This window comes from Theropithecus gelada, chromosome 5, assembly GCF_003255815.1.
Source record: "Theropithecus gelada isolate Dixy chromosome 5, Tgel_1.0, whole genome shotgun sequence".
Classification (NCBI taxonomy): Eukaryota; Metazoa; Chordata; class Mammalia; order Primates; family Cercopithecidae; genus Theropithecus; species Theropithecus gelada.
In genome coordinates this window covers 183,316,527-183,340,710 of record NC_037672.1, presented here as the reverse complement: position 1 = coordinate 183,340,710, position 24,184 = coordinate 183,316,527, and the positions used below count along the sequence as shown (strand labels likewise).

The 24,184-nt window shown below is 43.1% G+C and overlaps 1 long non-coding RNA gene and 1 other non-coding gene across 2 annotated transcripts in view; one reads left to right on the top strand and one right to left on the bottom strand.

Annotated features, from left to right (window-relative positions):
• Positions 1-8,379: 8,379 nt before the first annotated feature.
• LOC112625562 lies at positions 8,380-8,488 on the bottom strand. The gene has a single exon (XR_003119652.1). It is a non-coding gene; the product is annotated as a U6 spliceosomal RNA (small nuclear RNA).
• A 49-nt stretch (positions 8,489-8,537) lies between these two features.
• Positions 8,538-24,184, top strand: part of LOC112625006 — a 71,364-nt gene continuing 55,717 nt past the window's right edge. Inside the window, exon 1 of the long non-coding RNA XR_003119503.1 lies at positions 8,538-8,753. This is a non-coding gene — a long non-coding RNA (uncharacterized LOC112625006). The remainder of the gene's footprint in view (positions 8,754-24,184) is intronic.

Here is a 24,184-nt window from a genome sequence, read left to right as displayed (position 1 = left end):
AGGAGTATATCTGGAAGTTAGGATATTCACCAGGGAACCTGTTATTGCTGAATGTTCATTAATAACCATAAATGTGCAACTGCAGCAACCTTAGTCTCACAAGCACCTGGTAATCAGGGGTGAATATTGGGTTTTTCTGCCAAGTAAGCAACCTAAATCAGCACCCATGCTGACCAAAGGTGAGGAGATTTAGGATGAGTGGTGGAGGACGGAAATGGTGAGTATCACTTCTGGCTTCAAGACTGATCACCACAGTAGGGACTATAGCTAGTCCCACTAACCCACCCACCCACCCTCCCTTCCTTTCTTCCTTCTTTCTGTCCTTCTCTCCTTCCCTCCCTCCATCCTTCCCTTCTTCCTTCCTTCCTTTCCTTCTCTCCCTCTCTCATTCCCTCTTCCCTTTCTTCCCTCCCTCTCTCCTTCTCTCTTTCCTTCCTTCCCTCCCTCCTTCCTTCCTTTCTTCTCCTTCCTCCTCCCTCCCCTCCTTTCTCCCTTCTTCCTTTCCTTTCCTATCCTTTCCTTCCTTTCTCCCTCCCTCCCTCCCTCCCTCCCTCCCTTCTTCCAAGAAATCACTTTGAAGAACTAAGGATGAGGCAAAATGAACTTACTGGAGCGGTTCACATACTGGAGAGTGTGTGAATGGACTGAAGTGATGCCAGGGGTGTAGCAGAGGACATCAATGCCTGCCCATAGTTCTTGGGCCTTATCATGTCAGTTTACTGATGGACACTAAATATGTTCAGTGAAAGAAGCCACACACAAAAGATCACATATTACAGCTGAGCCTTGAAAAAAAGGGTTTGAAATGTGCATGTCCACTGATAAGTGGATTTTTTTCTATACGAGTTGCACTGAGTGTGCCACCTCTCCTGCCTCCCCTCCCACCCCCTCCACTCTCGTGCCTCTGCCACCCCTGAGACAGCAAGAGCAGCCCCTCCTCTTCCTCCTCCTCCTCAGCCTACTCACTTTCACTTATGAATGGTAAATGTATTTTCTCTTCCCGATGAGTTTCTTAATAACATTTTCTTTTCTCTAGTTTATTGTATAATACAGTATCTAATACATACAACATTCCAAATACATGTTAATGAACTGTTTATGTTATCCATAAGGCTTCCAGTCAGCAGTAGGCTAATAGTAGTTAAGTCTTTGGAGAGTCCAAAGTTATATGAAGATTTTCAACTGTGCAAAAGGCTGGCTTCTCTAACCCCGTGTTGTTCAAGGGTCAGCTGCATAGGATTGTATTTCTGTGAAATGGTCAGAACGGGCAAACACATAGAGACAGAAAGTAGATTAGTGGGACAGGGAATGGGGAGTGACTGTTTAATGCTTAATTGTTTCTGGGGTGATGGAAATGTTCTGAAATTGGTGGTGATGGTTGTAGAACATTGTGGATATATGTGAAAACACTGAGTTGTACACTTTCAAATAGTTAACAAGGTGAATTTTATGTTATGTGAATTTTATCTTAACAAAAATGTCTATCCCATGAGGATTTTGGTAGAATTTGCTCATTTTTTCCTGGAGGTTAATTTTTGACCTGTTATTTTTAAAATTTTTCAAGGCCTTTGGTCTACTGAAGTTTTCTATACTTGAGACAATTTTGGTAACCTGTTTACTTAGATTTCTCCACATAAATGCTTAGTTCCTTTGTCTTATGGAAAACACGAATCTGTTGCTGGTTTTCTATTCCATTCCACTGTATTTTGGGCTACTCACAAACTGGCTAATATTATGGGTTTGTAATATGTCAATACTTGAATATGACGTTTTGGGTTTTGTAATTTAATCTGTAGTTTTAGGTTCAAATTATGTTTAACATTGTGTACCTTCTTTAAAGATTTAATATTTACCTTTTATTTTAGAACTAGTTACGTTAATTATATATTAGTGTATACATTTTCCTGGGTTCAGTGACTGTTCTTTCATTCCACAGCTTGCCATTCTTTTTTCATGTGTTTCCTGCTGCTCATTGTTCAGTTTGGTTCTCAAGACAGTTTTTACGGGAGATGTAAGCATTGTTTCATCATTCTTGTTTAACTTTGTCTCCAACATTTACACAGAAGACAGTTAGTTATGAAATTCATGGCTTATCAGTCTTTTCCTCTCTAGAAGTCTATAGAAAATATTCTCTGTGCCTTGGCATTTATTGCTACAGGAGGAGGAATATGAGGCCAGCTTAATCCTCTAAAGGAAACTGCTTGTTTTCTGCCTTACTTTCTCAGGGTGCAATCCTTACCATTATCATTTGGACTCTTTTCCAGGATGGATGCCTACCTTAACACAATTTTTCCTTTGCATATGGTGCACTACTTTAACTTGGAAATAGAGGTGTAGCTTCATATATGGAAAGTGTTCTTCTAATATCTAGATATCTCAATTTACATCCATATATAATTTCATACACATTATACATATCATTTTTGCTTATTGCTTCTGTTGCATTTGTTCTCAGCTTTCTGAAGGAACACCAGTTTTTTCCCAAACATTGGCTCTCTTTTCTGTACATCATCTGTCATTTTCTCACTTGTTTTCTTCTTTTCAGTCATTTCATATGCATTCTTGGGAAACTTCATTTTTCACATGACTGATTTGATTTTTTGCAGCATAATTACTTTTTAAATCTAATGTTGCCAAGTTTTCATTTATGTTGCTTCTCTCCTTATGAGTTTTCTCCTCTTCTTTAATGGTAATGGCCTGCTCTAGGGTGAAGCCCCAATCCACAACCTCTGGTATTCACATTCTTGTATGATCCCCTCTCCTTGAGTGTGGGTGGGACCTGTGTCTTCTGTATAGCCAACAGAGTATGGCGAAGGGGCTGGGGTTTTGCTCCATGATATGCTATGTTCTAGAAGACTCTGGCTGGCCAGCTGACGCGTTCTAGAAACTCTTCTTGCTGCCTTAATGAAGTAGGTGCCCCATGTGGTGCACAGCTGTGGGCGCATCTAGGAACTGTAGGCATCCTCAAGAGCCACAGACAGCCGCTAAGAGCTGAAAGTGGCCTCAGGTCAGGACCTCCGTTCTGCAACCACAGGAGAAGGAATGCCACTAACAACCTGAGTGTGGCAGCAAATGCTTCCCCATTGGAGCCTCAAGTGAGAATGCCGCTAGCTGACATCATGATTGCTGTCTTGTGAGAGCTGAAGCGGAAGACGCAGCTAAGCCTGATTCCTGATGCTTGCAAAGTGCAAGGCAGCAGATGGGTGATGCTTGAAGCCATGAAGCTGGGAGCAATTTGTTATGCAGCAATGGATAACCAATACATTAGCAGAGAATAAAATATCTTTAGGATCCCAAGAAATTTTTGATATGTTCTTCTGTATCTTGACAGAGATAACTGTCAGAGATATGTTCTTTTGTAGAGATTCCCAGATGATCCCCTATTTATTTTTTTCTGAAATACTAGCTTTTCCATGGATTCCATGTAGGTTACTCTCCACTTTTCCATCCTAGGATTTGTAGGTGCTGTCTAGGTGCTGAAAAGATGGGACTGGAAATGGGAGAAAGAAACCACCCTCTGTCATTTTCCTATAGCAATACAGTAGAGAGAGATAACTCTACTATTTGGTCTGTGCAAGCTCTAAAAATTTGAGGCTGATGGAGGGAAGACAGGAATAGAATTGGTGTGGAAAGAACAATAATAGGGACATGGATGGAGGAAGGGGACACAGACATACAGCTGACTTTTTTAAAGAGATGGGGTCTCATCCTGTTGCCCAGGTTATAATGCAGTGCAATAATCATGGCTCATTGCAGACTTGACCTCCTGGGCTGAAACAATCCTCCTGTCTCAGCCTTTAAAATAGCTAGGACTACTGGTGCACACCACCACACCTGGCTAATATTAGCTGATTTATGCACAAGTGTAGAGGGTGCTTCAACTGGCTGAGGGAAGTTATCCTGTGCTATCCTACAAGAGATAGACAGCACTGAAAGATGATTAGCAGATAGAAGGCAAATAGAGAACCTGCTCACTGCAGCTTGGCAAGAGTTTAGAATGTTGCAGAATGAACTATGAACCAAACAAAAATGACCCAAAGAATCTGCACAGGTCTATCACGTGTCCACAGGAAAACCATTAATTAGACCTATGTGCACATTTACAAAAATGTATAAGCAAGTCATTATTGCATGCAAGCCTAAGCTGCATGGCAATAGCACTTTGACCTCAGATGAAAAGGCCTGGATGTCAGGGGGAGCAGGTTAGATGTGAGGGTCTTTGAGAGTAGAATGAAGCAAACGCCCTCTGCTGACACTCCCAGTGGGCAGGTACTTCCTCCTCTCATTTCTGGATAGGGTCCTGGATACATATAATTGGACTATGGGGTTCCTTTTTTGGGGGATGGGGAGTCTCCCTCTGTCTCCCAGGCTAGAGTGCAGTGGTGCGATCTCGGCTCACTGCAACCCCCGCCTCCTGAGTTCAAGGGATTCTCCTGCCTCAGCCTCCCAAGTAGCTGGGACTACAGGCACACGCCACCATGCCTGGCTAATTTTTGTACTTTTAGTAAAGACAGGGTTTCACCATATTGGCCAGGCTGGTCTCGAACTCCTGACCCCGTGATCCTCCCGCCTCGGCTTCCCAAAATGCTGGGATTACAGGAGTGAGCCGCTGCGCCCGGCCACACTATGGAGTTCTTAAAAAAAACCTTCTAAAATAGCATAAGTTTGATTCCTTCTATTAATTCTATTCTCCAGAACCTTGGACCAGTTGCTACAGGTACTTCAGTTTCAGAAAACAAACACTCTCAGCTTTTCCAAGTGGTCTGTTTCTGATGGAGTATCCTTAGGTACGATGTGCTGAATTCTGGCCAAGATTTTTCTCAGCCAACCTTCATCTTTGTTATTATTATCGCCAACACCATGCACAGTCTGACATTAGGTGGTCTGTCTTATGTTGTTAATGTTAACCTTGCCCCCCCACCCCGATTTGCTTGGCATTTTGGTTAGAAGTTAAAGGAAAATGGTTTGAGGATGTTAGCTGGATGTCTAGCATCCTCAAACTAGTTTCCCTTCTTTATACTCAGCAGCTGAGTAATAGGACTCAGCTGCCTTCTTTATATCATTGATGGTCCTTAAACCAGAACCATCAACAGTATAAAGCAAGCAGCTGAATCCTATTACTGCTTCTAATCTGCTTTATTGGAATGATTTAAAGGGATGGGCAGATATATAGATACGGCGTGATCACAGTGATTTCTATCATGTTTGGGTGCTGAATCTTTAGAGGCACATAGAGAGATTCCTCCAGTGTCCTGATAAGAATGCCAGGGTAGCTCAGGGAGATGGATAGGAATGGCGAACAGCTGCTGAAGGCCCAAGCTACTGAGCTTGGAGGAGAAGATACTTGACTAGCGTTTAATAGACTTCTTTTGGGAAAAAACTGAAGGCTACACAGGCAAGGTTTGTATCATATGGCTTCGTGGAGCTAGTGAGTGAGATGTTATGAAGAGCAGAAGTCTTTGACAGAATTGCAGCCAAAAAGATAAAAGTGTAGGCCATGGTGGTTAATTTTATGTCTCAACTTGGCCGGATCACTGTACCCAGATATTTGGTTAGACTTTATTCCAGATGTTTCTGTGAGGATATTTTAAAAATGAGACTAACATTTAAATCAGTAGGCTTTGAGAGAGCCAAGTCCCCTCCATTGCGTGGGCAGCCTTCATCCAGTCAGTGGAATAAGGTCTTAACAGAAAATGGAGCACCCTCTGAGAAAAGGGGAGCCTGTCAGCAGGTGGCCTTCAGACTTGAACTGCAGAATCAGATCTTCCCTTAAAATATATCTCTTTAGCCTGGGCACAGTGGCTTATGTGTATAATCTCAGTACTTTGGGAAACCATAGCGGGAGGATTGCTTGAGCCCATCTGAGACCAGTCTGGACAACATAGTGAGACCCCCATCTCTAAAAAAAAAAAAAGGTATTAAAAAATAAAAAATAAAAAAACCTCTATATGTGCATATGCACCTGCACACACACATCCACATTGTGTTAAGGCTCTCTCCAGAAAAACAGAACCAATACAATGTGGAGGGGGAGGTGGGGGGAGAGAGAGATTTATTTTGAGGAGTTTGCTCACAAGATTGTGGAGGCTATAGCCAAGTCCAGCATCCGCAGAATGGACCAGCAGGCTGGAGACCAAGAAAGAGGCACTGGTGCAGTTAAAGCCAGCAGCCGTCTGCTACAGAAGCATGTCTTGTTTGGGGGATATCAGCCTTTGTTTCATTCAGGCCTTCAGCTGCTCGGATGAGCCCCCTTGACCCCCCACATTACGGAGGGAAGTCTGCTTTACTCAATGTTCATCCATTGAAATGTCAGTCTCATCCAAAAATATCCTCCCAGGAATATACAGAATAACATTTCACCAAATATCTGAGCATCCTGGTCTAGCCAAGCTGACATGTGAAATTATCCACCACGTGTATCCCATTGCTCCTGTTTCCCTGGGGATCACTAACACACTGACCGATAGCTTTGGTTTCTGGCAATGGGCTTGAAAGTTTGAATAACAATCACTCATCAAGACATGGTTAGTAAGCTTATAAACTAAGAGTGCTAATTAATATAGAATTGCATAGAGGATAAAGTGTATTTGCTTTGCGCATATGTTTAAGGACCCTGAGTATTCGTCTCCATTATTAATTATACTCACCTCATCACTAGGGACCATCTAACATGCGCCAGGGCCTGGGACTACGATGAGAACAAAGCAAATGCCTGCCTTCATGGAACTCACATTCTTCTTCCTGTTATGATCATACATGTTGAAATAGGTGTCCATTCCTCTTTCCTTCAAGTGTGCTGTGATTTATAATAGTGTTTCCTTCTCCCACCCTAGCTTTGTCGAAGTGTAAGTAAAGATTGTGTATATTTACAGTGCACAATGGGAAGTTTTGATATATGCATGCACTGTCAAACCGTTACCACAGTCAAAGTTATTAAACATATCCATCACTTACATAGTTATTTGTTTTTCTTGTGGTGAGAGCATTTCTCTCTTAACAGTTTCAAGTATACTGTAATCCATTCTTATTGACAGCATCGTCTTGTACATAGATCTTCAGAACGCACTCATCTTATCTATGTATCCTTTGACCAACCTCTCCCCATGCCCCATGCCTCCAACCCCTGGCAACCACCATTGTACTCTGCACTTCGACCTCTTTGAAACAAGCAATTCTTTCAAAGAACTCCTGTACTCATCAGCAGAGGAAAAGGCATTGCTAGTTAACTAGCTGATGCATAGCAGAATGAGTTGCATTATCTGTCTGTTGGAAAATATGGAGATTGTAGACAGGAGATAGAATATTCTTCTACTTCCTAAGGGCTGAAATGTTCCTAGATATTTACCTTGAATACGTCATTTTAATTTTCTGAACACAGTCCAGTTACATGTCGCTGCATAATGCTGGAGACAGCAAGTAGATGGCTAACACGGGAGGGCCATTACCCATGGAAGAGAGATCTCTGTCTTCTGTACTTAAAGCGCAACAACATTTTCTCTATTAGATGTGGGCTCTCTTCCTTTCCTTGCTTTGATGTTTCTATTTCTTTATTCATTCCCCCTTTGGTTAATTTTCAGAAAAATCATATACCTAAATATGTACACTGAATAAACTGTGTCCTATATTTGAGATGAAAGTTATTTTTCATCTTGTAAGCTTGTCGTACTTTTTCTCCATTGCTGTGTAAGTAATGCCCCCTGGATTTAGTGGATTCAAACAGCACACTTTGGTCCATTCACAGTCCCTGTGGCTCAGGAGTCCAGGCGTGGCCTAGCAGCATCCTCTGGCCCAGGTTCTCCGTAAGGCTGCAGTCAAGGCTGTGGCCAGGGCTGTGGTCATCTCACAGCTGAACGTGGGGGATTGGGGGACACATTCACGTCCAGCCTCACTCATGGGATTGCTGACAGTTCTCTGGTCCTCTCTGACTGGTCCAGGGACATCATTTCATTGTCATGTGGGTCTCCCCAGAGGTTACTAACACCCAAGATGGAAGTCACATTCCTTTGTAAGAGTGACCCCTTACTCTGCCATATTCTGTTCATTAGAAATGAGTCACTAGGTCTAGCCCACACTGCGGGGCGGGGGGGAGCTCCCACAGGAGGCTCCCAGGAGAAAGGGGTTACTGGGAGCTCACTGAGAAGCAGCCTACCACATTTGTTCTTATTTTCCCTGTCAATTCTTCAATTTCAAATCTTTTCCCTTAATCACCCCTTACTTTCCATTTCACTGCCAGCACCTCGATCTCTGTCTTCCCACCATAAAGCAGATTAGTAACAACTTCCGTAACTCACCATGAGCCCCCGCATAGCCCTCGTTCCCGGCAGCTCGTCTTTATTCCTGAAACGCCCAGAACCACTTCCTGTTCTGACTCATTCATTTATTTATTTGGAACACTTCAGGAATTTGCGTGCCATCCTTGCGCAGGGGCCCTGCTAACCTTCCCCGTACCGTTTCGATTTCAGGACACGTGCTGCCGAAGCGAGGGCGCTTTCTGTTCTTGTTCTCCAGCCTTCAGCGCTCATCGGTGCCTGCTTCCGACCGTGGGCCGCGTTCCTTCCGACGTGCGTCTTCCACCCCAGCCGGGCGGGGCCTTCACTGCGTTACCTTCTCAACATGGCGAGCTTGGCCGGATGTCACTTCGCCTTTGCCTTTTCCTCTCCGGACTCGGTTCACCGACCTTCTCAGCAGGGCCGGCCCTGCTCACTACCGCCCCCACCGGTCGTGTCGTGCTTCATTCCCACAGGCCGCATAAGGTAATATTGACATATGTTCTGGCTGCGTGACTGATTCTAATTTCCCTGTCGATGCTTTTCTTCAACTAGGCTGAAATCCGTGTAACTTCCTATATTTCTGTGCATATGCGGTATCTAACAATATTGAGCACCTACGAATTCCTCAAATACTTGTGGCTTCAGGTGAAAATAGAGCTCTGTACTTCCTAGCTGCCTGAGCCAAAAAAAAAAAATTAGAAAAACGCTAGGAAGGAGAGATAACGTAAAAGCCAAAAGAAGGACTATTTCGAGGCCGGGCGTGGTGGCTCACGCCTGTAATCCCAGCACTTTGGGAGGCCGAGGCAGGTGGAGCACCTGAGGTCAGGAGTTCAAGACCAGCCTGGCCAACCTGGCGAAACCCCATCTCTACTAAAAAATACAAAAAGTTAGCCGGGCGTGGTGGTGGGCGTCTGTAATACCAGCGACTCGGGAGGCGGAGGCACGAGAATCGCTTGGACCCAGGAGGCAGATGTTTCAGTGAGCCGAGATGGCACAATTGCTCTCCAGTCTAGGCAACAGAGAGAGGCTCCGTCTCAAGAAAAAGGACTGTTTTGAGATATTTCCTAATAATTCTATCTCAAAATGTACAGAGACAGACATACTACGACTGTTTTTAGTAATCCCACGTTTTTCTATTATTTCTTCTTTTTAGTCATTCTATTTCTATGAGAGACATACAGAATGATATCTCAACGAGACGATTTTGTCCCCAAAGAGATATTTGACAGTATCCGAAGACATTTTTGGTTTTCACAGCTCAGGGGAGGGAGGATTGCTCCAGGGACCTAGTGGGTAGAGGCCAGGGACACTGCAATGTACAGAATAGCCTACAACAACAAATAATTACTTGTCCCTAAATGTCAACAATCCGGAGATTGGAAACCCGGCTTTATCTCGAGCACAGGAGTGGTGTAGTAAAGTCAGGGCGAACCTGGATTCTGAAGCCATAGTGCTTGTGTTCACATCCCAGCTGTGCCATTCACTAGCTGTGTGACCTTGGACAAGTGACTTAGCATCCAGCTTTCTTCATGTGTAAGTAATCGGAGTAATAGAACTCATCAGTAAGTGTTGTCGGAGGATTAGCTGAGTTAATCGTTGTAGAGGTTGTCAAGCAGTGTCTGGAACATAACAAAATCCATCGCAAGTATTTGTGGAGTGAAAATCCCTTTGCAGGGGTTCTATGTGATGTAAGTGGAAGAAATCATCCCTTCCGGTGATCTCCCCCTGTCACGATGGAGTGAAAAACCTGAGCAGAATCTTATGGGCAGAGTGTAGCCTTAATCGGCTGCATCAATCCCTTGTGGCTGAATGACAAATTCATTGTTATTACCTTTGGTACTCACCACCATGTGAAAGTTGGAAATTGCAGCTAGTTTTAATTCAGCACTAATGTGTCCCCTGAACATTCTGGCATTTCTCTGAGAGGATCTAAATTGACTATGTAAAAAAGGAGGTGAACTGGCTCTTTTAAATAAGAGCAGGCATGCAGGTGACTAACATGCTCATTAGATTTCAGACCAGTAGAACCACCCATTGTTAGTCACAGCAACCAGGTCCAGCACAATGGAGAGACCACTTAGAGGTGCCCACACCATCAGGAAAGCAGCTATGCAGAACAAAGACACTCCCCTCTGAAAGAGACCATGTTCTGTGGCTTGCTCCAGATTTTTAATTTACAAAGCTAAAGTGTGTGTGTGTGTGTGTGTGTGTGTGTGTGTGTGTTTTCCAATCACTCATCAGGTTAACTTGACATCTGAACTGCAATCCTGCACTGTGGTTTTGCAAGTAGATGAATTTCCTCTGCATCAGAACAGAATTTTCTTAGGTGTAGGTTTTACGTTATGATTCTTTTTGGGAGTTGCAATCATAGGACAATTAGGAGGACTAAATCAAAAAGTATTTTAAAAAGTAGATAACTTTCATCACTTGATAATACATACATCTGATTACATCTTAGTCTTTCCTAATTCAACTTAAGAATGAAGCTTGTAAAAGTAATTGGCAACTGGCTGCCTCTGCTTTGCATTTAAGACAGGATGGGTACATAATTGACAAATAATTAATTTGCTTCTTAATTATTTACATCAGTTTCCCACTGTCCTATAGAAACACAGAGAGACTCTGGGAGCAGCTAAAATATGTATTTTTAGGGTCTTCTTATGATTATGCTAACAAGTCGTACGGTGTCCACAGCAAACGTTAGCCAGGTGCGGTGGCTCACACCTGTAATCCCAGCACTTTGGGAGGCCGAGGTGGGAGGATCGCTTGAGCCCAGGAGTTTGAGACCCTGTCTTACAAAAATTAAAAAAAACCCTAAAACCATTAATTGGGATTTCAGATAACAAAACATAATTTAAGGGAAAACTATATCACAATATTAAAAGCCTATAATATTGTTCTCTAAGAAGTGACATTGGTTGGTTATAAGCAAGTTTGGGTTTGAAGCATGTGAGCTAGTGGTATTAGTTAAAATTTCATGTCCCCTTCAATGCCCTTCCATGCAAAACTCCTTTGAGACCTTCATTGCAGGTGCTATGAGAGGAAAATATTCTGTTTGCAGCATAGTAGCAAAATGAATGCTGTGCACATAATTTTAGTGCTTGTTTCAGATTTAAATCATAGTTATTGTATATTTATTCATGTTTCTTTATGTGAACAAGAAAAACATTATTCAACACTAGTTCCAATATAATTATATAATTTCTTAATTCCAGTAAAAGTAATGGCCCATGTTTGAGAATGAAATCTTAGCTAGGTGACACTATAAGTCTCTCTGATAGTCTAATTTTCTAGTTAATAATTTTCTCCATATAAAGCTAAAACTTAAAAAAAAATTCCAACTCTTTTTCATAGAAAACATATACATTTTTAATATATAAAAAAGAAGAAATACAGGCATACGATTAAAATTTCAAGTGTAATAGGAGTGTTGCCAGGAAAAGGGGTTCCAATCCAGACCCCAAATAAGGGTTCTTGGATCTTGTGCAGGAAAGAATTCAAGGTGAGTCGCAGAGTGCAGTGAGAAGAGCGGGTTTACTGAAACCTACTCAGATACAAAGTAGGGCATCCTCAGAAAGCAAGAGGAGGAACCTCTCATCTTTGTCTTAAGTTTCTCTTATATAGGGATATTATCTATGTAAAAGCTAAGCTACATTATGTCTACATGTCAGTGGGCTGACAGTGTGAAAAATTTATTCCTTGTTGGTTTAAAGAAAGCTGTCCTTGGCATTTTAGTGCACAAGCACACCACAGCATGACTATAATTATCTTTAAAAGCATATATTATTATGTGATATTGGGACATTGGGACATTTTGCTCTCATAAGAGTTTGTCCTTGCAGGCGTTTTTCTCAGCCATTAACATCCTATGACCATGGGTGGTGACATGGTTTGGCTGTGTCTCACCCAGGTATCCCCACCCAAATCTCATCTTGAACTGTAGTTCGCATAATCACCATGTGTCATGGGAGGGACCCAGTGGGAGGTAATCGAATCATGGGGGCAGTTACCTCCATGCTGTTCTCGTGATAATGAGTGAGTTCTCACGAGATCTGATGGCTTCATAAGGGGTTTTCCCCCACTTCACACTTCTCCTTGCTGTACTTCTCCTTGCTGCCACCATGTGCAGAAGGATGTGTTTGCTTCCCCTTCTGCCATGATTCTACGTTTTCTGAGGCCTCCCCATCCCTGCGGAACTAGGAGTCAATTAAACCTCTTTCTTTTATAAATTACCCAGTCTAGGGTACGTCTTTATTAACAGCGTGAGAAGAGGCAAATACAGGTGGTAACTGGCAAGGAATGTGCCTCATTAGGTTTAAGACGTAGTTGATTTTAAAGTGGTGTCACCCTGACTCTCCTAGGCTCCTGTTTCCCTAACAGGAGGGTATGCATTCATAGGTAGTGTTAAATATCTGTTGTGTCACTTGAGTAATCTTGAAGATCTTTCCCTATCAATATAGACAGCTACTGCATTTTCCAATGAACAACTACCTTTTTCGTTATATAGATATTCCATGATTTTAAACTAATCCTCTACAAACAAAAATTTAGACTTTTTCTGGTTTTTACAATGACTAAAAATGACACAGTTGACTTTACTTGTACATATTCCTTTCCTAGTTGCGAGTGTATATGTAAGATAAATGTGCTGAAGTAAAGTGGTATTTGAATTTGAAAATGATAGTTTTATTCAACATTATATTCAAGTTTCTAGTTTTACACCTTTGCCCACACATCAATCTTTTCAATTTTTGACGATGTGATCTGCAAAGAGGTATTAATGGCAAAAACCACAATTACTTTTGCACCAACTGAATGTTGTTTTCGTTTTCCTAAATTTACAAAGAATCCTTCTACATGTTAATTAGCCATTTTCATGCCTTTTAATTTTCTGTTGAATTTTACTTCTCTAAATTAACACTTTCCTGTCACGTGTTTCAAACGTGAGAGAAATGTTATGTTTTGCTTTATTTTGTATCGTATCTGTTCTCCATATCTTTTCCTTTCAGTGTCTTTAATCTTTTTGTCTTTTTCCTCTTTGCTAGTATTTCAGGTCTTCCCTCGCTGACACTGACTTGCTGGCAGCTGATCATTCTGTTCTTGGATATTTCTAATGGTGTTTTGTCCTTCATTTGCTTTCTTTACTCTCCAATTTCCCTTTTAACCTGTTTTATCTTTAATTTTTGTTTGATTCCATGTTCTGTTTAATTTCTTCTAGAGCACAAAACATGTGTTGAATATATAATTCTCTGCTCCTTTGTATGTTTCTTCCTGAATGTTTTTAAGCGGTAATTTGTATATGATATTCCCTCCTGCAATGTGTTCACGTGTATACTAGAAACAATGACTGTCTTGTCCTGCTAGAGCTTTAAACCCAGCAGCACAGCAAAATTGCCTTGGAAGAATAGTTACTTATTTATTGAGACGAGCTCTTGCTATGTTGCTCAGGCTGGCCTCAAATTCCTGGCTTCCAGCTATCCTCCCACTTCAGCCTCCCAAAGTGCTGGGATTACAAAAGCCACCATGCCTGGCCACCTGGGAAGTTTTAAAAATGCCGGTATCCAGGGCCCATTCCAAACCTCAACCTGATCGGGCATGGCCTGTAGCTGAGTTCCCTCTAGGGACTGAAGCACAGGGAGGTTTGAGAAGTTTGCCTGGGCACCGTGGCTATGCCACTACCTTGCCAGTCCCCTAGTGCCACGACACTGTGCAGGTAAATCTTGTGTCATTCATTTGCAGTTTAGTTTTATGGATACGTTTTCATTTTGTGGAGGAAAATACTTAGAAAAGGAGTATCTATCTGGCTTGTGTGATAAGAGTATTTTTAACCTAATAATAAACTGCTTATTTTGCTCCCCCAATTACTATACCACTTTACACCTCATTTTGCTTAACACAAGTTTACAAAGATTTTTCTTTTTTCATTCTAGAAGATGTTATAATTTTAGGTGTGATATTATGCCTGTTGTCTGTTTTGAGCTAAATTTTGGATATAGTGCAAGGTAAAGCCCATGTAAATTTTGGAATCAGCTTGCTATTTTCTACCAAAAAAACCCTTACTTGGATTTTCATTGGATTTCCGTTGAACCTATAGCTCACTTTGGGAAGAACTAAAAGTTTAACTATATTGAGTTTTCCTATTCATGACATGGTAGTTTGCTTTATTTTTTATATGTAGTTTAATTTCCATCATCAATATTCTGTAATTTTCACAATATTTTTACACATTTTTGTTAGATTTACCTCGAAATATTTCATGCTTTTGGTACTAGTATACATGATGCCTCCTAAAATTTGAATTTCCAATTGTTCATTGCCAGTATATAAAAAGAGATTTGATTTTTATATTTTGGACTTGACTTCTACAACCTTGTTAGATTCACTTATTCCAATAGCATTTAAAAAAGATTATTTGGAATTTTTATGCAGTCAGGTAATGAATGTAGTTTTGTTTTTTTAGTCTGTGTGCCTTTTTTTTTCTGTCTCTTGCCTTATTTTACTGTTTAAGATTTTAAATACATTTTAAATAGAAGTGATGAAAGTTGATCTTCTTGTCCTGTCCTGTGCTAATCATGGTTATTTTAAAGTTCCTGTTTGATTGTTTTAGCATCTTCTTCATCTCTGGGCCTTTATTCTGTGGATTACTTTATTCCTTGATGGTGAGTTGGATGTTTTCTTGGTTTTTACCTCATATCTATATATGTATTTTTTAAATTAACCATCAGACATTGTGTGTAGAGGAACAATAGTAATAAGTTGAGTTATTGAGTTGAGTTTGGGTTTTGTTGCTGGTATAATCACAGTTAGTTCAAACTTTTAAGTTCTTCCAGTCGTGGGCTCTGACACCTGGTACTAGTGAAGAACCTGGTGTGCTGGAGAGATTTTCTCACTGTTAGTGTTTCACCTTCATCTTTTGGCAGACCCTGAATGCCTGCACTACAAAAGATGTCTCTCTTTTCATTCGATGCCTCCCTCCCAAGAGTAAACAACTGTTGTTGCTTATTTCCCCATGAAAGACTTGAGGTGTGGAAGGGGCATTTTTTTATTCTCCTGGTCTAGCCTCAATCTTAGGCTATTCCTGTTAGCCTGGACCTCACATATGGGATTTTCTCAGTATTTCTGCCTTTGTCTCATAGTCAAACTCTGCTTGTATCTGTGGGGGTCTTTTGGAGAAAGCTTCCTGCTCCTCGCCCAATGGTAGCAGACCTCTCTTTTATATGGGGCATGATCCAGGGGCAGATGGCTTTTGCTTTTAACTACCCTACCACCAACAAACAAATTTTGCAAACCTTGGGGGACAAAAGGATTACCTGCCCACCCACAGTAGCCTCATGCTTTTGTGTTGTATGAAAGAAAGGCCCAGAAAGGAGGTGGGGATCTCTGTCTGTGTGCTGCCACATGAAGCTCTCTCTCTCTGCTTTTCTGCCATGTACCAGTCTTCTCTATGGGCACCCAGTGGAGGCCCATTGGGAAGACCCTGGGAATGCAGACTCTTCATGTGTATGGGCTCTGTTCACACTAATGCGAGGCAACAATTCTAAAGATAGGTAACATCAACCCCAGCACTTTGGGAAGCTGAAGAGGATCGCTTGAGGTCAGGAGCTCAAGGCCAGCCTGCAACAGAGTGAGACCTCATCTCTACAAAATATAATTTTTTTTTTTTTTTTTTTTTTGACGGAGTCTCGCTCTGTCGCCCAGGCTGGAGTGCAGTGGCCGGATCTCAGCTCACTGCAAGCTCCGCCTCCCGGGTTCACGCCATTCTCCTGCCTCAGCCTCCCGAGTAGCTGGGACTACAGGCGCCCGCCGCCACGCCCGGCTAAGTTTTTGTATACAAAATATAATTTTAAAAGGTTCGTTGGGCATGACAGTGTGCCCCTGTAGTCCTAGCTCCTTCGGAGGCTGAAGTGGGAGGATCACTTGAGCCCAGGAGGTTGAGGCTGCAGTGAGCAATGATCGATTGTGCCACTGCATTCCAGCCTGGGCAACAGAGCAAGATCCTGTCTATAAAAATAAACAAATAAAAATAAAAATAGGTGATTTTCATTTGTTACTTACGACAGTTACTATTCAAAGGCTTTATCTTATTAGCTCATTTAATTCTCACAGTAAAACCATATGGACTAGAAGTTATTGTCATCAATTCCCTATCTGCAGCTAGGCCAGACCGCAGGTTAAGGGCACGGTTCTTTACAAGACTGCCTTCATGGCAGACACCAGCTGCAAGTTTGGAGGCCTCCAGAACCACCCTAACTTCTAACCAGCTGGCTACCAATTCAGGGGTCCCTACAGACTCCCTGAGGTTCAACAATTTTCTAGAACATCTCACAGAACTCAGGAAGGCATTATACTTACGATGACAGTTTTACTGCAGTAAAAGGATGTACTTCAGAAGCAGCGAAAGGGAGAGATGCACAGAAAGGGATCTATGAGGGTTCCAGCTGTGAAGCTGCCCTTGTCCTCAGGACATGCTACCATTCCAGCACATCAGTGTGTGGATTGCCACTGTGCATTGGCACAGAGGAAATTGCCAACCAGGGAAGTTCCCCTGAGTTCTTGTGAGTTTTATTGAGGTTTCATTACATAGGCATGATTCATCGAATCATTGCCCATGTGTCTCAGTCTTTGGCCCCTCTCCTCCTCAGAGGTCAGACCTCTGGTTCAAAGCCCTCGACCCCCAATCACATGGTTGGTCTTTCTGCCTTGAGCAGCCTCCATTCCAAGTCATCGTGTTCACATAAACTATCAAGTGTGGTCCCAGGAGCCCCCCAATGAATTACAAAGACACTCCTAGAGCATGGGAAATGCCAAGGGTTTAGAAGTGACTTCCCAAAACCTGGGGACAAAGGCCAGCCAGATTCTTAATAATGCACTTCCCAGATGAGGAAACAGAGTCACAGAGCTATGCAGTAATTTACCTAAGGCACTCTTCTAGCAAATGGTAGAATTGTGATTCAATCCACACCATCTGGCTTTAGAGTATGTGCTCGTAAGTGGTACAGCCTCCAGTGAAGGTGGAGAATAAGTAAAAGTGAGAAATATAGGTTGACTCTCAGTTTTTTGACTTGCTCCAAATAGGGAGGTGAAAATTTCATTAACTAGAGTAGGAAACATAATAGGAGAAGGACTGGGAGGAAACATAATGAGCTCAGTTCCCGAGCCTTTTGAGTTTGAGGAGCCCATCATATAGCTGAGTGTGCAAGAGAACATCTCCAGGCTAGAGATGGATGTCAGTTTCATCAGGTTTTCAAGCAGTGAACATGCTCAAGGAAGCCTCTAGAAAGAGAAGGGAAGAGTGTGTAAATGACAAAGTCCTGTGGAACATGAACATTTTAAAGATAGTTGGGGAAATGGAGTAATGAAAAAAAATAAAACCAAGTAGGAGTGGTGGAAGTCTCAGGACAGTGTGGGTCCTACAAGCCACATGGGAGAACAGTATTAACAACTAAATGCCAAAGAGAGTTGATCTGCCTTAAAGACCTCCCTCCTCTGCACCCACAGTTTCCCTTTATTTCTCCATTCTGGCATTTGTTATGCTGTAATTTAATTGGTTATTATTATTATTATTATTATTATTATTATTATTGTATAGACAAGGTCTCACTCTGTTGCCCAGGCTGGAGTGCAGTAGCGTGATTATGGCTCACTGCAACCTCAAACTCCCCCACTCAAATGATCCTTCTGTTTCAGCTTCCCAAATAGCTGCACTGCAGGCATGCGCCACCATGCCTGGCTAATTTTTTTGGTGTTTTTTTTTTTTTTTTTTTGGCAGCGATGAGGTCTCCCTATGCTACCCAGGCTGCTCTGTAATTGATTGTCTTGTTGCTTTCTTTACCGCAGACTGTGTGCTCCATAAGGGCAAAGGCCGTTTGTATCTTGTTCATTGTCGTATCGCCAATGCCAGCTCAGTGGCGAAAGTGGGGACTGCTTAGTAAGTATAAACCCTCCACAGTGAGGGAACGAAAAAGGGGTTTGGCTGCTAGAAGATTATTTACAACAGTTGCAAAAGAGCTTCAGGAAAATATGGGGGCTGAAAATATAATTTTGTAATAATTAATGCATAAAATAAGCATGTAGGTAAAGATGGTGAATTAAATAAGGAGAAAAAATGGTTGGAAGTAGAGGTAGACATAGGATGGAGAAAGAAGGATTTATTAAGAAAGGTTTACGGGGATCCCTGGGGAGAACAAGCCAGAAGAGAGGAGAAAAAGGCTTAATAGGTTGAGTATGATCGTGGAGGACTGCGAGAGCACAGGAGGGTGAACAAGGGCAGGGACCCTTGGAGACGAAAGAGGGGAAGAGGAGCGTGGGGCAAAAGCAGGGAGATCTCTCTGACCTTCTCCCACTGTTCTCCTCCAAAGCAGGTCCTAAAATAATGATTTGACCTTCCTCTAAAATAGGTCATTAGACCCTCATTCCAGCGGTTCCTCCTCCCTATACCTAGAGAAAAGGAATGAAGACCCAGAGATGCCAAGCACAATCTGAACAAATTGGCCTTGCCAAGTTCTCCCCAGGTGATTCTCATTAGCTCACATTCCCTTTGTCCAACCATCCTTCTACAGGACTGTCCACTCTTCATCAATCCTAAGCATAAAAATACAGTTTTCCCTGTTTCTTTGGGCCTTCGTTTCTGAAGGCTCCTGGGTTATGTAAAACTTTGATGAAATAAATTTGCATGATTTTCTTTTGCTAATTGGTCTTTTGTTCTGGGGTCTCAGTCATCCATGTTGCAGCGGGTTAAGAGAAGATATTACTTTTTCTCCCCTACAGAAGCTAAGCAAGAACAGATAAATGAGGTCGGGGCGAAGGCCTGTCTAAGGTGAACACCACAAACACGAGGGCTTTAAGGACAACTGTGGGCTCCTGGCCTGCTTCGCGCAGCACAGGCAGTGACTACAGGCTTCATCTCCACTGTGCGGGTCTGAGAAGACTGGGGGGTCTGTTAGGGCAACAGGGGCTGGGGGCAGTAGCAAAAAAGTGGTTCAAATATGGGGTAGGCAAGACAGTGTAGTCAGACAAAAACTAAAATGTTAGGAACAGTGGAGTAGATTAAAGTTTTTAGAGAAGTAGAAGAGAGAATTAATGGCATGAGAAAGCTGTGAGAAAAAAGAGTATTGCAATTTTAGATTTCACTAGGGGGCCAGGCATGGTGGTTCATACCTGTAATCCCAGCACTTTGGGAGACTGAGGTGGGAGGATCACCTGATCCCAGGAGTTTGAAACCAGCCTGGGCAACACGGCAAGACTTTGTCTCTACAAAAAAAAAAAAAAGAGTAGGAAAATTGTTACTGAAACACCAGGGGGTTGCTCTCAGTCCTGCTGCTTAACGGCACAGAAAGCCAATCAGTGAGATGATGAGTATTGCCAAGGAAGAAGGCTTTAATAGGGTGCTGCAGCTGAGGACATGCCAGCTGAGTCTCAAATTCATCTCCTTGACTGATCAAAACCAGGAGTTTATATAGCAGGCAAGAAATGTAACAATGTATAAGAAAACAGGGCTAGGCTCGGTGATTCAGGGTAGTTGCAGTGGCTCACACCTGTAATCTCAGCATTTTGGGAGGCAGAGGTGGGCAGATTACAAGGTCAGGAGTTTGAGACCAGTCTGGCTAAGATGGTGAAACCCTGTCTCTACTAAAAATACAAAAATTAGCTGGGCGTAGTGGCGTGCACCTGTAGTCCCAGCTACTTGGGAGGCTGAGGCAGAAGAATAGCTTGAACCTGCGAGGCGCAGGTTGCAGTGAGCTGAGATTGCACCACTGCACTCCAGCCTGGCAACAGAGCGAGACTCCATCAAAATAAAAATAAAAAAAATAAAAAGAAAAGAAAAGAAAAGAAAAAGAAAACAGCAGGAACTTGGGAGGGGCAAGGAATCGATCATGGTGAATGAGGGGTTGGGCATCTGGTTGGGCATCTGGTGTGGTGATCTGGTTTCAGTTCTTTAATACTTTTTGTGAGAGGCTTGAAGGTCATTTCCTGAGGAATTACAGGCTCTCTAAGTGATCTTGGTGCCTGCCAACAGTATGGGAAGCACTGACTTAGCAGAAGCACACGCAGTGCCTTGATCCCAACATATCTGCAGACTGGACCTCGGGCACCTGTGCGGCCTTAGGGCCCTGGGCCTATGCAGGAAGACTCTGGCCTACGTAGGGATGCCTGGTCATTCCAGAAGACAGACCCATGTGCCAAAGCTATTGGTGACTTGTGGACCATGGCCACCCATAAGCAGGTTACCATCTTTAGGCAGATAGTGCTGGGTTCCTGCTGCCTTTGCCATGGACCAGCTGCGTGCTGTGTTTGGTAAATCATTGACTTCCCCAGTTGGGGGCGGGGAGAGGGACTTACATGAAGAGGATAGGCACAGGTTTCACAAGGTTTTCAGGAGGGTATCCAGATCATCCTTTTCATTGCAATAAGCAAAGCTATAGTCGAACATTTCCCTTCATCAACTACACTATTTGTGTAGTTATATTTCATTGGCGATAATCTTAATCAAAGATTACATGATTAATTTATTAACTTAATTGAATGTATTTATTCTGAACACAGCATGCTAACAGCTTCTTCCTCTAAAAACAGATGAAGCTCTAAATTCTTTGTGGATAATTTCTATATTTTCTTTTGCAGATAGAAGGGAATATTTACCTAGTTATAAATTTGAAATATATACATTTTTAATCTGCATATATTTCAAGGCAACTTCTCCACCCCTGCTCCCAACAAAAATAGCACCCTATATATTCTGAGACTGTGACTCCTTTACTGAATGTACCCAAAGGCGAATGCACCAGGTTCAGGGGATGCATTTGGACCTGAGGCCACATTGGATAAGACAGGATTTTCTGTTCAGGGGATGCGTTTGGACCTCGAGGCCACACTGGATAAGACAGGATTTTCTGTTCAGGGGATGCGTTTGGACCTCGAGGCCACATTGGATAACACAGGGTTTTCTTTGGATTTGTCTTGTCAATTTTGATTTTAGGAAAATTTTAAACATTTCCCTTCCTCGAGGATTAAGATTTGAAAGCAGATCTTTTATCAGCTGGCTTTGCTTGTATTTGGGCTCGAAGATTCCTTGTCTTTATTAAACCCTCTTTGTTAAGCCAGCTAGGTCAGAACCCTAGCTCTGTAATATAACAGCTCTCCAACCTTACACTGGTGCCTTACATTCTGATTCCTTTCTACAAGAACCGCAATGAAGATTAAGTGAGATCTTACGCAAAAGCATTTTTTAAATGACTTAACCTTGTCTAAATCAATTGTCACTGCTTTAACTTGCACAAACCTACCTTGCTGAAAGTCAGCTTTGGGCTGATGTAGCAGCCACTTCTAATCACAGTCCGATTGACTTCTCAGAGGGTTAGGCATGGCCGAGGCTCTGCTGTCTCCTTCCCCTGGGGATGCCCATTCTTTAGACTGGGAGGAAATGGGATTATCTTCTCTCCTCCCCCTCACCACAGAGCTGCTCTCCAGCCTTGTGCCATGTCCCCATGGGGTTCAGGAGTCCTCCAGGAGGTTCTTAAAGGATGGTTCCTCCGTCTTCCAGTGGCTCCAGGTGCAGGGGACGGGGTGACGGTGGGCCAGGGAGGAGGAGTGAGGCTATCACTGCTCTCTTAGAAGCTCCACCTCTGCTCTCAGTACCTGCGGGTGCCCTTTCTGGAGACAGGCACATTCATCAGTGCAGAGGAACACACACTTGCTCTGGTAGGAGAGAAGACGAGTTTTCTCTCTGCCCTCCAACATTCTTAGCTGATACTCCCTATAACAAAGACAGAGGAAGAAGAGAAAAACAAACGAAGTTTATTAGTATGTGTAGCTCGTGTGTACTTGGGAGACACCCAGAGAACTGAGTATGTCTCTGGAGTTGATCTCAAACGGGTAAACTTCAGGCTGAAAACCCTTCTCCATGGTTCAGGAGTCTGGAGATCTAGTTGTTCTTCTCTCCCTGGTGCAGAGAGGAAGACACCCTTACAAGTGGACTGTTCCTTTATGGACGTCAATTTCCTTTTTACAAAATGGTAAGTCTGTGTTTTTAAAGGTTTTCCTGTGTCTGCAGTTTCTCAAAATGACCAGCTCCAAATGATGCAAAGAGGTATGTGTTGGAGGAGTGGTCTGGTTAGTCTCTGACAGTCATACGTTGGGGTGATATACTCTAGTCTCCAACAGTCATATTTTGGGGTGGTATAGTCTGGTCTCTGACAGTTATATTTTGGGGTGATATAGTCTGGTCTCTGACAGTTGTATTTTGGGGTGATATAGTCTGGTCTCTGACTCACATTTTGGGGTGATATAGTCTGGTCTCCGACAGTCATATTTTGGGGTGATACAATCCGGTCTCTGACAGTCATATTTTGGGGTGATATAGTCTGGTCTATGACAGTCATATTTTGGGGTGTATAGTCTGGTCTATGACAGTCATATTTTGGGGTGATATAGTCTGGTCTCTGACAGTTGTATTTTGGGGTGATATAGTCTGGTCTCTGACAGTTATATTTTGGGGTGATATAGTCTGGTCTCTGACTCACATTTTGGGGTGATATAGTCTGGTCTCCGACAGTCACATTTTGGGGTGATACAGTCTGGTCTCCGACAGTCACATTTTGGGGTGATACAATCCGGTCTCTGACAGTCATATTTTGGGGTGATATAGTCTGGTCTATGACAGTCACATTTTGGGGTGATACAGTCTGGTCTCCGACAGTCACATTTTGGGGTGATACAGTCTGGTCTCTGAGAGTCATATTTTGGGGTGATATAGTCTGGTCTATGACAGTCACATTTTGGGGTGTATAGTCTGGTCCCTGACAGTCATATTTTAGGATGGCATACTCAGAGGCCTGTCAGTTTCCTGTTTCCAAGATGCTGCCATCAGCGGATCCAATCTTCACTGCCTCTGGCTGAGTGGAAACTAGCCTGGGCGTGAGAGCATGTAGGCAGAGCAGCACGGTAGTGAGGGGAGGGAAGATCCGCGAGGAAGGGAGGCATCCTCCTGCTCCCCATGGTGTCCTGCACCATCATCACAGCACTTGTAAAATGAATGCTTTACCTGCCGCCTTCTGCATCCTAAATGACACACTTAGCACTGCTTCGTCTTTATACTTCATCCTAAATGACATACTTAGCAGTGCTTCGTCTTTATAAAACAGATCTTTCTTTAAGTCTTCTGCATGCTGCAGATACAAAGCAACTTTTATGCGTGAGCTACCCTAGTGGCCACCTACCCACAGCCTTGTGTGACTCTGGAGATGGCATGCACGTACCTCATCCGTGTCTGCGGGAGACGCTGTCTGCTCTGGAGCCCAGGCTCACTCGGCTCAGACCCCATGCTCTGCTCAGTGCATCCAGCCTAAGCCAATTCTGCACAATCAGCCATGAAAATGGAACCCTCTCCAGCCTGTGCTTTGCAGGAAGGCTGTTTACTCTTTCTGCAAAGAGCCACACAAGTGGCACATTGGCTTTCTCTGTGGTCAGACCCTTCACTGCCAAAATCTTCAGCATGTTTCTGGCTTCCCTTATATTCTTTATTTCACTTGAAAAGGGGGTTGGAGTGTGAAACATTAATGTAACACTGTAGCCTTTTTCTTAGAGTTTCCAATTGGCAAAAACGGAAAGAACTCCTGATTTCTTCCTTCACTTAAAATGTGTGAGCCAGTCCCTGTGTGTGTGTGAGCCGGTCTGTGTGTGTGTGTGTGAGGCAGTCCGTGTGTGTGTGTGAGCCAGTCCGTGTGTGTGTGTGTGTGTGAGGCAGCCCCTGTGTGTGTGTGTGAGCCAGTCCCTGTGTGTGTGAGCCAGTCTCTGTGTGTGTGTGAGCCAGTCCCTGTGTGTGTGTGTGAGGCAGCCCCTGTGTGTGTGAGCCAGTCTGTGTGTGTGTGAGCCAGTCTCTGTGTGTGTGTGAGCCAGTCCCTGTGTGTGTGTGTGAG